The 14707-nt window shown below is 39.4% G+C and overlaps 1 protein-coding gene across 4 annotated transcripts in view; it reads left to right on the plus strand.

Moving 5' to 3' along the window:
- Window positions 1–14707, plus strand: part of NRXN3 (neurexin 3) — a 1519487-nt gene that overhangs the window by 397637 nt on the left and 1107143 nt on the right. The window lies entirely within an intron of this gene.

Genomic DNA, 14707 nt, shown 5'->3' on the forward strand with positions numbered 1-14707 from the left:
GAAGCACCTGGCAAACCTCTTTCCAGAAGAGCACTATGTGTTGGCCAACATCTGACTGACAACAAAACAAAGAAAAGTTTTTCTGGCTCAATGGTTTTTCAAAGTTTTGGATTTTGTTGACAAGTATAATTTGTACAAAAAAGGGAAGGGTTGAAATAGGGTTAACATTTTTATTTTTCCAAATAATTACATTAACAAATTTTGTCTATCATCACCATCATTTTATAAAACACAAGAAATTTCAAAACCAGCAAAGCAGAGAGGAGTAGAATGAAAGTGCCATATGGGTTTCACAGTGATGTGTCATCACCACGTTTCTGGTGCTTAGCACAGTGTTTGGCATAGAGGAGGTCCAACATAAATATTTGTTGAATGGATGACTTCTGTATAAATTAAGCCATTATTAAAAAGGTATTCCACTTTCTTTATTTTTCTAATTGTATTATGGATTGGTGAACACTTTATTTTATACCGTTGTTTGGGAATCAATGATTAAATCTATGTCTGTGGACTGTAGATAGTGATAGTAAGATTTTTTTTTTTGATAGTGAGTTTTTATTGTAAATTATTATAATGGCATCCCAGTATCTATCTCAGTTTCATGTTCTCTTTAGTTGGTGTAATCAACCTCTCATGATATGACCACTCCTGGATAGAGATAAGACAAAGATCCTGGGCCTTTAAATCAGAGGACCATGTCCAGTCAACTTCCTCTTAAACTTAAACTTCTACCACATCAAGATGCATCTTCGCTGACATTACATGGAGATTCCATCACATCTGGCAGGAAGGAGCCACCAGTCCTCATTTTCTTATATGTTGGACAATGTTTTTGTGTATCCCAATTATGTCTGCTTATTTTTTTTTTGTTGTTGTTGTTCTGATTCATTCACCTACAAAGCGTGGTCAGAAACCTTGACCAGCTGGTGATATGTACAAATATCACAACTTCTCTAAGTCTGGGATATCCATTATAACATCTTCATACCATGGTTGAAATATCCCAATCATTGTTTTATCATAACCCATGGATAAAAAACATCATCTATGAATCTTATCTAGTATTTCTGAAGGAGGTTATGATTTTGGTTTTATGAATATAATAGGAAATGTGAATATCCATAACAACTGGCTACGCAAGCTACAAAACTAAACCAATTCCAGTCTCCATTTCAGAAAGTCTTAAAACTCCGGTTTTGAGTGCTCTTTTTAATCATAAATCAACTAACTTTTTCCCCCTCCGTATCTACCTTGGTGTAAGCCCTGAGCATATTTCTGCCTCTATCCCTCTGGTGTCATAACTCAGAGTCCAGCTGTTTGGCCTTGGATGGTGTTGTTGGGGGGCATTGCAGCATCTGTAAATGGTCTGTGAATCATTCTGACTGAAAAGGAGGATTGCTATTTTAGATTCAATGCTTCAAAAATGGATTTCACTATTTATGCTCTCATAATTACGATTTTTTAAAGTATTTATTTATTTCCAGTGTTGCCAACATACAGAATTCCCGTGATCTTTCCTATCATTCTTATGATCTATATTCATATCCCAAACTATGTGGTTAATACATCTAAGTGTTTGCTGAAAATCTAGACTTGTTGAGCAGAGAGAAGTTCCTTTAGCAGCTACTGAGAAGTGCTCATACTTTACAAAATTAGATAATATATATGAAAGTGGTTTGAAATATGTGACGTGCTATGCCAATGCATTTTTTTTTCTGTTAAATGAATATTTCATCTCCACCAGGAATACTATTGACAGGGGTTTTTGCAAAAGATATTAAACTCTAAATAGAAGGCAGCATAATCTAATGGAAACCATATAGTCTTTGAAGGTTGACCTTGGTTTATTTTTTGAATCTGCTTCTTACTGTGGTATTGCACAAAAATTTAACCCCTTCTGAACTTCAGTTTTATCATCTGTTAAGTGGGGCGAGTAAAACTTTATTTCACAGGGCTTTTGTGAGGGTTAAAGAAGAAACATACCAAGTATTTTAATACAAAATTCTCCTTTGAGATGACATGTAAATACACAGATATGTTATCTCTATTAACAATACATTAGTTCTAATGGAGTTTTGACCTCTTGTAGCTTTAAATCACCAAAACAGGTCTTGGTTAATTCCTGTCAAACAGAATGTATATGGTGTTTGTTTTATTGGGGGACACTCTATATATATAAAAGCCAGCCTAATACAGATTCAATAAATGTTAATCTCCTGTCCTTTTTACACTATGGAGAGAAAAAAAAAAAAACCCAAAAGAAAAGCAAACAAAACAAAACCTTCCACCTCATAAAGGACTCTGCTAATAGCCTGAGATGAAGAAATGGTGAAAATAAACACTTAATTCTAATTTTCTGAACACTGTTAGCACTATAATTAAATTTGAAATCATTAGAGATTTTCTCTTTTATTTATACTTCTTGAATCAGGTCAATGCTTTTTAAGTCTGCATCCATTTTAGAGAATTTTCTCTCCTTATCCCCTCAACATACCCCATCCTCATCCACCACTACATTCAGATTCTTTAATTACTCAAGAATTTGGGCACTATAATTGCCTTTTTGGAAGGCCTGGAATGGGTCAGGTTTTTATTTTTATCAATATCAGCCTCCATCTGCTCACTGTCCTGTTTATTTTCTTAAGAGGAAAAGGAAACGCACACCTAGCTATAAAAGACGACACAGCCCAGGCTTCTAGGATTTGTACCTCTGCACTGGCAAAGTTCCCCAGTTTGTGTCTTTGAACAGGGTTTTAATCACCTGGGCGTCTAGTGCTTGGCACTGAAAGCTTTAAGAGTACTGAAGAAATGGTAGATTAGCCACATTTAACAGAATAGAAAGTTTTCATTGTGTCATAAAAAGCCTTATTGATCTTGTCCAGGCATTGACTCCAGGGCCTTTCAACAAGCCACTCTGTCTAGACTTGCAGGCTAGAGCCCATGGTGCTAACAAAGGAGGAACTGGGCTGCCTTACCTCTCCCTGCACAGGGAGGCTAAGGGGGTGGGCACAGATTCAGGTTTCTCAGTGGGGTTTTCTTAAAGAACTAAGCATAATTTTATTCTGCTATGGAGTAAAAAGAGTTGGGAGGCTTGTGGCCAATGTACTTGTGACACATGCCAGACTCCAGCCTTGTTTGATTCCCAGTATTTACTGTAGAGCTATCACATGGTGACAAATTAAGGTGTCTTCTTAAGCTGTCTTTTCTCTTTGCCCTTGGGAAGCCAGGCTGAACTCTGTGATGCATGGACACTGAACAGTGGGTTCCCAGGAGTGGGGTAGTCAGTGGGGGTTGGGGGGGAGAGGAGGAATTAGGGACTAGAATCACTGTGATCAGTTCGACTGCATTTCAAATCAATTCCTCAAGTCTTTATTTAACACATTCTGGGTTATGCGGTAGTTTTTGAAAAAGTGTGAAAAATTGCTGCTCACAGCATATGGTTGAAGAGTTGAGATCCATATATAAAATAACCAAAGAATCATTCAAAATTTGTTGGTCCATTAGGTATTTTATCAGAATCATCTGCAGAGATTCAACTTTTTAAAGAAGTATGAAATATTTAAACATAAAAAGTATAGGCCCTATAGTAGAGGATATTACAAACATTGGTTTAGTCATCATTGAGACTGAAAAAATCTTAATGTTTTGCCATTTTTGCTTTATATCCTTTTATGAAGACTTAGTCTTGTTTGAATATCCTCTGGTTCCATTTTTTCTCTCCCTCCTCAGAAGTAACCACTACCTGAAGTTGATGGGTAGATTTCCTGTATACGTTTTTTTATTCTTGTTACATAATAATAGAGCTATAATATGTAATAATTAGTGATCACTTTATATGTATGTGTGTGTGTGTATGTCTATAAATGTGTACAAACTAGTGGAGGTAAATTTTAGCAGCCATTCACAGTTTATATTCATTTTTCTGTACATATTCTGGGCTGAATGAAGGAAATATTACACAAATTTTACACTTCCCTGTTGACACCCAAATGATGCTTAGTAGCCTCTATATCCCAATTTCCTCTTTTAGGATCAGAAACCATTTGAATCTTGAAATATCTGCAGGAAGTTTCACATAACAAATAATTGTCTTGCTTTCTCTGGATACTTAAAGGTAGAGAGTTTTACCAACAAGGAATTTAATTACAGATTTACTGAGGCAGGTGGTAGATTAGATCCTCTTCCAAGATTTCTTCTGCTGATCTGGTGATGATTTGTTATGGAGAATACTTTACTTGTATACTTCATGAACTGAAGAGAGATTTGACAGAAATAAATATTTTAAAAGCCCATTTGGGTTAAAAAAAATCCATATTTATTGCTTCTACATACCTACATTCCTGGATGAGTTTTTCCAAATTCTGTGAACCTTTCATGACTTCTATATTCCTTTCTGAACATGTGTGGGTGGATATGGTGAGTATCTTATTTGGGTAGCAATTAGGGTTAGTGTGCATACCACTGTAACAACAAAACAATACATTAAAAAACAATTTCAGATAATCTACTTTCTGCTCTAGATTCACTGTGGATCTTTTTCTTATTAATTCTGTCGGTATCAAAATTAGTCTTTCATTCTCTCCTTTCCCACTCTGAGTTCCTAGTAATCTTCTGTCCTCATCAAGTCTGCAGAATATAGGTTTACAACATGACTTTTGATACTACAGTACGATTGCCTTAGTTATTGTGTAACATTGATAAAATAAGCAAGTTGAAAAAAACCCATAAATATGTAGATTATTCTTTTTAGACCAGGCTAAGGGTAAAAGGATACGTAGGTTTGTGGGTGTATGTATTTTTTGTAGTTTTTTAAAAGTTTTTTATTGGTTACAAATATTCATGAGATACAAAGCTGATTGTCACCCCTCGTGCCCGTGATATGAGGGCCAGATTCATACTGGCAGCATACACATTACCACAAATTGCATTTGTACCCCGTGTCCCCCACCCAGTTATCCCCAAACTTCCTCCTCTTCCTCCTTTCTCCCCCACTCCACTTTGTAGCCCAAGGAATGTTCTCTCCCTCTACAAGTCCAACACACCACTGTTGTCTTTCTTTCCTTCCTTTTTTCTCTCTTAGCTCCCACTTATGAGTGAGCACATGCGGTATTTATCCCTCTATGATTTGCTTACTTCACCGAACATAAATTTCTCCAGGCTCATCCATGTTGTTGCAAATGGGAGAATTTCATTCTTTTTTATGGCACAAGCAGCAAAAGAAAAAATAAACAAATGGGACTATATCAACTAAAAAGTTTCTGCACGGCAAAGGAAATAATCAACAGAGTGAAAAGACAACCTACAGAGTGGGAGACAATTTTTGCTAACCATGCATCCGACAAGGGACTAATATCCAGAATATATGTAGAACCCAAGCAATTATATAGTGAAAAAATAAATGACCCAATTAAAAAATGGGCAAAGGAGCTGAATAGACATTTTTCAAAGGAAGACATACAAATGGCCAACAGGTGCCTGAAAAAATGCTCAACATCACTAGTCGTCTGAGAAATGCAAATTAAAACTACATTGAGATACCACTTCACCCCAGTTAGACTGGTTATAATCAAAAAGATGGTGAAGAAAAAATGCTGGCAAGGGTGTGGAGAGAAGGGAGCTCTCTTGCACCGTTGGTGGGACTGTAAGTTACTACAACCACTATGGAAAACAGTATGGAGGTTTCTCAAACGACTACATATAGATCTTCCATATGATCCAGCAATCCCACATTTGGGTATATACCCAGAGGAATGTAAATCATCATGTATTTTTTTTAAACAAAAATTTCAAAAGTCAATCTAAAACATATATCTTCAGAAAAGCAACTCTGGTTAAACCCTTCACCATTTGAATCATCTACATCCTTGGTATAATTTCTTTTTTTTTTTTTTGTCGTTTTTTCGTGACCGGCACTCAGCCAGTGAGTGCACCGGTCAGTCCTATATAGGATCCGAACCCGCGGCAGGAGCGTCGCCGTGCTGCCAGCGCAGCACTCTACCAAGTGCGCCACGGGCTCGGCCCAACATCCTTGGTATAATTTCAAGAAATGCATCTACAGTGAACACTGGCATAGAGCTAGCTTTAACATTATTGAAATATGTACTTGTCATTGACCTCATGTGCTTCTATGTGTCTTTTATGCTGGGTTGTATCCTTAATTTCTTTTGATGCCCTTACTTTGGTGCCTATTTCAATATTTGTTGGGCTCTGAGAGGACAACCATAACATTCTTTTCTGATTTCTGAACCAATTGTGGAATAGACACAAGGGTCAAATTTGGGTCATGTCAAGGCTCCAAATATCACTTCAATTGTTCTGTTGCTATCAGTTCTATTCAGTTAGGTTAGAGAATGTGGCTTTGACTTGCAATCAGATTGGGCTTCCTTGTAATTTTCTCCCTGAATTAAACTCACCCACTCATCAGTACACAGAGGAGTCAGAACACTGCAGGCCTTCTCCACAGGGGCAGCGTCTATTCCAATAGGCTTACTGCATGGGAGAGCCTGGAAGAGAACTCACAAGCCTTGTAGGAAGGGCAGAGCTGAAAGAGAGAGAAAGGTAGGTCACCTGGGAGTAGTGACCACCTAATTGAGAAATGTAGACCTATGAGTATCAAACTCTTACTATGAATCATTTTCCCTCTCATTAGAGAAGTGAATGAGGAAAGGAGAGAAAGTCAAAGTGTTACTCCAAAAATATCTCTTTCTGGAGAATGGGAAGGAAATGTTCTCATGGAGTCATGGGGACAGAGAAGTGGAGTCCCCTCTACAGGACAGAGGGCACTATTTGTGTTCAATGTTTGATTGACTGGCCCATAATTAAAATGAGAAGCTGGTAGTGAAAGAAGCATAATTACAGTTTAAGTCATATGGATCCAGTTGTTAAGGGATATCAAGTATAGAACATATACATAAATTACTATAAGTGGGAAGACAGGCATATGCAGCACAATTGGCTCAGGTCAAGGTTTTTGCAATATCCATCCTACCTTGGGAAAGTCTCCTGGATCCTCTTCACTTCTCTAGCCTTGTGCCTACCCACTACGGTAGTAGAATATAAGTACAATTGTGCCACTCAAGAGCTGATGTTTTTCTCTGCTTTTTCCCCCACTCCCAGTAGTCAAGAATATGACAGATAAGGCCCCCGCCTGCATCTTGAACCTGTACACATACCATTGTTCCAGCCACATGAACTTCTCACCATCCCCTGACCACACCAGTGAATGTGCTGTTTCTTCTAACTAGCATTTCATTCCTCCCTTTGCAGGTGAACTCTTACTCATACTTAAAGATATAGCTTAAGTATGACTCTGTTATCAAGCCTTCCCTACCACCCTGGGTCAGTTATTCCCTGTTCTCTGTACCTCTTTCACCTATTCTACATCTACTACGCTGAATCATAATTATTTGTTGAGAACATGTCTGCATCTCAACAACCATAACAGCTAACATTTTTTTTATTTTTTTGTCTTTTTGTGACTGGTAAGGGGATCACAACCCTTGGCTTGGTGTCATCCGCACCGCTCTCAGCCAGTGAGCACACCGGCCATTCCTATATAGGATCCAAACCCGCGGCGAGAGCGCTGCTGCACTCCCAAGTGCGGCACTCTCCCGAGTGCGCCACGGGGCCAGCCCAACAGCTAACATTTCTATGGCTGGGAACTGGACCAAGAACTTTATATATTTATGCCTCACAGCAACTCTATGAAATATGTGCTATGGTTATTCCCATTCTGCAGATTAAGAAACTAAGAGTTAGAGAAGTTAAGAATTAAGCCACGGTTCCATAGACTTAGGTAAGTTCTAGAACTGATTGTCAAATCCAGGTCTTTCCAATTCAGAGCCTTTTTCATTAAGCTCTAAACCATCAAGTTCACAGTCCAGCTACAAAGGGTGCCCTGTTAATGTGAGTTTATGTCGGTGCCTAGTACTTATCAGGCATTACAATTTTTTTTTAGCTTTACGATTTCTCTTCTTCTGTAAAATGTCAGCTAATTAATTATTCCTGCTCACAGTGTAGCATGTGACCTAAGTGCATTCAGCACTGGATGTATCACCTGGTACGTAGTGTCACCTGTGAATCTTTATTCCTTAAATGAGTGAACAAAACTTTAAATTTTATTATAATGCAATCAACAGCAATGTAGTCTTCAGGATGCCATTTGCTTTCTAGTGATTTCAGTGAAGCGTGGTTTTCCAGGCCATTCTTTTGTGGACTGAGGCAGCTTCTCTCACCAGGATGCTGGCTGTTTATTTTCCAAGTGACAACTTGATTTACTATTTTCCTTCTCATCACTTTCAAGAAGCATCTGCAGGCTAGTGAGTGACCCAGGCAGTGTGGAAAAGTCCATTTATTTCTCTGCTGCTTCCTTCCTACAGAGTCTGAGGATAAGGGTTGGAAATGGCCTCAGGAAGTCAGATTTCCTATGTATTTTCTTTTGTAGCACAGGATTGCTTATAGCGACACAATTTCTTGTCTGCTGGTTACACTCTGCTTTTAAAATACATGTGTGATGGAATGTGGCAGGTAAAGGATTCTATCCTTTGTCCTTGGGGGATGGCTCTGCGGTTTGATCTCTCCTACTGCTTTGTTTGGCCCTAAAATCCATTGTAAGGGAAAAGAGACAGGGGGAACCAACAATGCAGTCACTTGTGCAATCTTTTCCCTTTTTAACTCAATCAGCATGTTGCTTCCCAGATTCTTGCAGGAAATGTCATTAGGTGACGTGCAATAGAATTCACTCCAGTAAAAGGATTTCTACTTTCCCCTCATTTTTGCAAATATGATCATCTTGCAGCCCGACAGACAACTTGCATGTCTGTCCACAGCTCTAAGGGGCCCTAGAGGTAGGTGTTCTTGTTCTGCATGTGGATTCTTAGAAGGTTGCGTGGAAGGAAACAGAAGTGTGCAAGAATCAACTCTTATTTGCCTGCTGTTTTCCTTTGCCAGCAAAGTACCCAAGCTGCTGTTTTAGATCAAGGCACCTTTCAGAAATGAGCAGATATGCTACCCGCCCCCACTCCCACCCCCCAAAATGAGCAGAATAGTTGTGGAATTGTGGGTTTATTCTCTAGAAGTTTATTTCTGCACTTGTGTGTCCCTGTTGCTTCTTTTGTCATCATTGGGGCTACTTCACCTGGGAATCAGTGGCCAGAAGAATTGGGTGGTCTGTGAATTCACAAACTTGAGCACCTATAACCTCTCTCCACACCTGCACAGGTGGAGGAGGCACACTATGGCTCCCGCTGAGTCTGTGGAGTTGGAGGTAATGTGTCGGCAGGCCAGCCTCAGGACCGTTGGCCTTCCTTTTGTCTGGCAGGGAGGGCTGCAGTACCCCATGTGAGTTTGTGCCTCATTAGCTTCCTGGTTGGCTGGGCCAGGATGGGGGCAGACAGGGTTATCTTTGCAGCAGAGCAGACACAAGTACTGCACTGCTGCATGAGGCCAATTTGAAGGACAAAAGATATGATGACGAGAACAATTTTGCTGTGTCTCTGAGGCTCATCAGAAAGCTGGCTCTACTCCCTTTCTGGAGCACAGCCGGTGTTCTGCACAGGGCCACTGGCTACAGCCACTCCAGAGGGGTCAGCGTTTTAAAAAGCTCTTCTGAGTGTCTAAAAATTCCATTTTTAAGGCTCTCTGATGGAAATGAAGAGTGTGATCTTCTCACTTTAACTTCTCCCAACCTGGTGCTAGAGAATTTGGAAGGAAAGTCAGCCTACTCCCCAGCTTCCCTGTCTGAGTTGCTGCTGCCTGGGAGGGCTCTTGCTCATCACAGCCAGTGGTTTCACCTGTCGACAGTCTGAACTTCATGCATCTTCAGAACATGAGTTATAGGGTGCTAGGCACTTGTTCTTCTTGCAAGATGGTAGTGTGGTGCAGGAGCAAAAGCTATGGAATGAGAATCCAGCTACTGTGGTTTTGGAACTAGTGTTCCCTAGTGCCTTGCACAACCTTTCTAAACTCTATGTGCCTGCATTCCCTCACACTGGCCTAATCATAGCAAACTGACCTCAGAAAGTGTTGGGAGAATACAAATATGATTAAGAAAGCATTTGGAAATATATGACACTTTTAGAAAGGTGTGAATGTCTGTTTGCAAATGACCCTAGAGTCCCTTTTTACCCATTAATGACATGTTCTTATCTTGAGATTTTTGCCTCTGGCCCTCAGTTTTCCATGGTTGAACTTGGTTCTTAAGTATTCAAGCTTTGTCTTAGACCTCCTGTAGTCTCTGGCTTGCCGATATGATATCTCTGCCTCTCAGTTTCTCGGGCTGACTCTTTTAGGTACCTTTTCCTTCCATTTTTACCCGGTAAAATACAAACCTCACACCAGGACCTATATCAACATTCAGGCAGAACCAGACCCAGGAAACACCTCAAAAAGTAGTTCAAATGTGTTTTTTAAAGATTATGCAATATTTAAAAAATACAGATTGGACCCTTCCATACTTCTTAGTAAAATTATGAAATGGTTCTCCATAACCTTCAGAATAAAGTCCAAATTTCTTGATTTCAAGGCTAGTTTGAGTTCTTAAGTCATCAAGACATCAGGAACCACAGGTCCAATTAAACAGTTCCGTGCACTTCCCCACACTTAGATTGCACAGGAAGAAAAAATTACACTGAATATTTTAATCTGCTTTGGAATTTCTCAGAGAAATAGAGTCATTACTGTATAAATCACTAGCTAGGTATTTTTTGGGGAGGGACAGTGGGGAACAAAATTTAATAAATGCTTGTTAATGCTATGCATATGCCAGTACTTAGATGAACAAGCCATTTGAAAGATCAGTCCTTTACATATCTTATATAAACTGATTTAAAATCTCGAGTTATACAGATTGCATCTAGTGTTTAATCAATTGAACACTTACAAATAATGGCTAAATGATTTGTTGTCATACAGAGTTGAACTCTGCTTTTCATGCAGTGAGGAAAATGTTTTTATTTTAACACTTATGCAATTGATTGTAAACTTTGGGCTGATATAATTTAAATGGATCTGAACAGTCCATTAGCTATGTCAGTGCCGACTCTCTGGCCAAGCTGTCGCTTTAGGCTAAGCTGCTGTGTACTGTGTTACATAATCCCCTGCATTCATTTTCTCCACCTGTTTAGTTTGAATATGTGCAAGGTGACTGCAATGTCTCTTCAACCTCCTTCTCAATGTAAACAGCAAGTTTGAAAAACAGATTTTGGGCACTATTAGGCTTTTCTAATGGAGGGATCGGAGAACTGAATGGGCTTCACAACGTGTGTTTGTCACTATTTGGTTTTGCCCCCTTTAGTTTCATTCACTGTCAACTTTGTATGGTTCTCAAGATGATAAGCAAATGCTTGAGTCTCAGCCACTGGAAGGAAGTTAAGATAGGTTGGGGTCTTAGGAGAAAAATGATATCAGTTGTGCGAGTACACAGAAGAATAATTTCTTCAAGGTCCTCACTCTTTCTCCTCCCTAGTACTTAATTTTCTCTTTTAAAGACTGGGCCATGTGTTGCCAGTGCTGCTCCTCCCAACAACCATTGGGAGGAAAGTATCTCGTGAATTAAAATGAATAAGTTTTCTTAGAAACTAGAATATGCTTTGGAAAGGAGCTTTCAGTTGTCTACTGTTTGTGGACGTATGGAGGAGATATCCCAGCACTTGGCATGATATTGCTCTTGGTAGCCTCCTTTGGCCCAGGGTAGAGGTAAACTGAGAAAATTCTTCATTGAATAAAAAGATTGGGAAGATTGTGAACTGTTGCAGCAGTTTTCATTAGGTATTTGCAAAAGAAGACACTTGGCTATATAAAATCTTCCTTGGTGTATTTGCACGAATATTAGCATAAATAGGCATGTGATTTACATAAGCTTTTTCTTTCTCACAATAGTTTTATTTCTTATTTATTTATTGTGATCTTCTCTTCTCCACACTGATGTCTTTTTTTTCCTATAGCCTTCCACATAAAATAAGTTCTGTTGTTTTAAAAATACTCAGATTCCAAAGGGGAAAGGGAAACATTTCTTTTGATGAGAATGATTGATTTATATAGGGTAAAAGGAATTGATTCCTGGCTCAGTTTATCTAAAGTTTAGTACAGTTTGTAAGTCAATGCACAGCCCCATGGAAGCATCTGTGGCCTTTGAGAAGTAAAATAGGAGCATGTAATATTTCCAGAGTGATGGGCAAAGGGAAAGGTAGCTGTTATGTATAGAAAAGTCCAGAGGCTCTTGAAGTCCAGAGTACCACAAACTAACTGTGTTGTCTTGATCAACTCACTTATTTCTAGCCATCAATTTCTTCCTTAATAAAATAAGAGCATTAAATCAGGTAATCTCTAAAATCCCTTGTAGCTCTAAAATTTATTATTTTGACAGTCTCCTTGCTCTAATTATATAAAAAATATTAAGCACCACACAGTACATGGAGTAATATCCCGGTGTCTTGCTGTTCTGTGTCAAGCTTTCCCCCTCTGAAGGGTAGTCGGTGATTAATTTAAGCTCCTCTTTATAGCACTACTTCTCTTGCTCATTGATCTCAGTTCAGTGGACACACAAGGTGTAACTTACATGTTTATAAAAGACACCCATTAATATACCACGGGTGGTGTCAAGGACATGCACAGGAGTTGGCTCTGAGCATGTCCACATATGTAGGAAAAGAACTTAGTTATGATAACTGCATTCTCTACTCTAGACTGGGGTCACCTCCCGGTTTCCAGAGCAGGGGCTTGTCGGGTTGCTTTTTAACAAAACCATTTCTTCAGAAATGAGAGGAGTGATCATGACAATAGACAGGGCACTAGGGCATTGGGTGAATCTATTTCAAACATTCAGACAGTGTCGAATTTGTGCTTTCTGGTTTTGGGGGGCCATTTTTGGGGAAAATGCATCAAGAATTGTGCTGATTGGTACTTATTAATTATGTACGTGTAAGCTACACTGTGGTCATTTATAGGTGGTCAGGTCTTTGTTTCTTGTGCCAGTGTGTGTGCAAACAGAAATATGCAGCTAGACATCTATCACTGAGGCCCTCTGGAACATGCAAGAGAAACTTGATCTCTTCTTCAACTCTCTGGAGCATGAAGTTGAGGCTCATGTTTTAATGCTGTCACAATGCTATGATTAATTTAACAATTTGTAGTGGGTGGTCATCTCTTCATATTATAAGTGACTCCTTTATAGCTCTTACCTCATAAGGAGAAAGTATTTATTTTATTTTACTTAAGAAATTAATTTACCTAGAATTGTGATGGTTGATAGGAATCTGAGTTGAGGTGGACTTGGCTTTGGTTAATAAGAGTAGAGTGTAGTTCTGGCAGGGAAAATAGAATTCTCTCAACTTCATTTTGTACCCCACAGTTTTACAGGGAAGCTGAATACGTAAACTTCTATAGTTGCCAATTCACTTTCATTAATGAGGTACTTTTGATAGGTTTTGACCAACCCTGATATGAAGTAGTCTGCTGTAAATGAGGCTGTCTAGCAAGAAGACAAATGCAAGTCCACACATTCTGTGTTGAGATTATAAATCGAATCAACAAATGATTAAATAAGATATATTCTATCCTCTTACCTTGACATATATACCTTTGTAAACATCTGGAAAGCCAGGTGCAAATTTAGAATTTTTGGATTCCTTGGAGTTTTGCATTGGGAAATAACAAAACAGCAAGAACTGGCCACCCCCTAGTCTTCAGCCTGTGGCCTACCCCCTTCTTTTCTGGCCCTTGGCTCTGTCCTACATCACAAGGGGTCTGGTATAAATGCATGTGGAGACTCCAGCCCGTATGGCCAAACTCTGTCCAGACCGCTGCAAATAGTCCCCATGGCTACCCGTAGACTTTGAGGTCTGCATGCTGACAGCATGTTTTGCTTTTAGAAAGATGGATCTAGGTAAGAGGCCTGCACAGATCTGGAAACAGGCTTGGGACTCTTTGGGTAGAGGATTTATAGGGGCCCAGTGTCTGGAATACAGTCTGGAAAGAAAATGTGGGCTCCATTGGAATACCATCTTGGCCCCATGGACCCCAGTTGTGGGGATGGATGTGGACAGTCCTACCAGAGCCATCTAAAACAAGAGACCCCCCCCAACCTCTGAGCAAAGGTCCCTTTTGCTTGAGACTAAGAATGATATTTGTCTTGTCAAAGCAAAAATGATCAGATTTCATTCTGTCCCCTTTGATCACCTTCTTAGGTCCCACCTCCTACTTAATAACCCAGCCACATTCCACTGGGCTCAGGACTCTCCCATGGAAACCAAAGTTAGCTGGGCTATTGATGGATGGAAATCAGAGCCAAATCTTTCGGGGTAATTGATTTTTAGTTATTGGTCAATAAAATGTACCTAGAGCTAAAGAGTCCTTTGTCAGAACAGTTAATCATTCATTTTAAACCAGCTCTTCTATAAGCATTTACAAGCTATCACTGAAACAAAAGCAACTTAAATTTTACTCGACCATTTTGCATGAAATTTCCTTTTAAGTTTTTCTTTGAGAAAATTTGAAGGAAAGGCAGCAAGCTCTCCTGCACCGTCTTGTTTGTCTTCTGCACTTGTGTGGATGCATAATTTCTCTAAAGTCCCTTTTCTGCTGGTTCCCCTGGTATTTAGATAAAAGCCTCGTGGAAGAGTTGAAGGGAGTGTTGTGTTGGTGTCAGAAGTGGGGCAGGAACGGTACCGTTGGGGTGCATTCTCTTTGGTATTTGCATACAGCTGACTTT

The sequence above is a fragment of the Cynocephalus volans genome, chromosome 3 (genome assembly GCF_027409185.1).
Source record: "Cynocephalus volans isolate mCynVol1 chromosome 3, mCynVol1.pri, whole genome shotgun sequence".
Taxonomy (NCBI): Eukaryota; Metazoa; Chordata; class Mammalia; order Dermoptera; family Cynocephalidae; genus Cynocephalus; species Cynocephalus volans.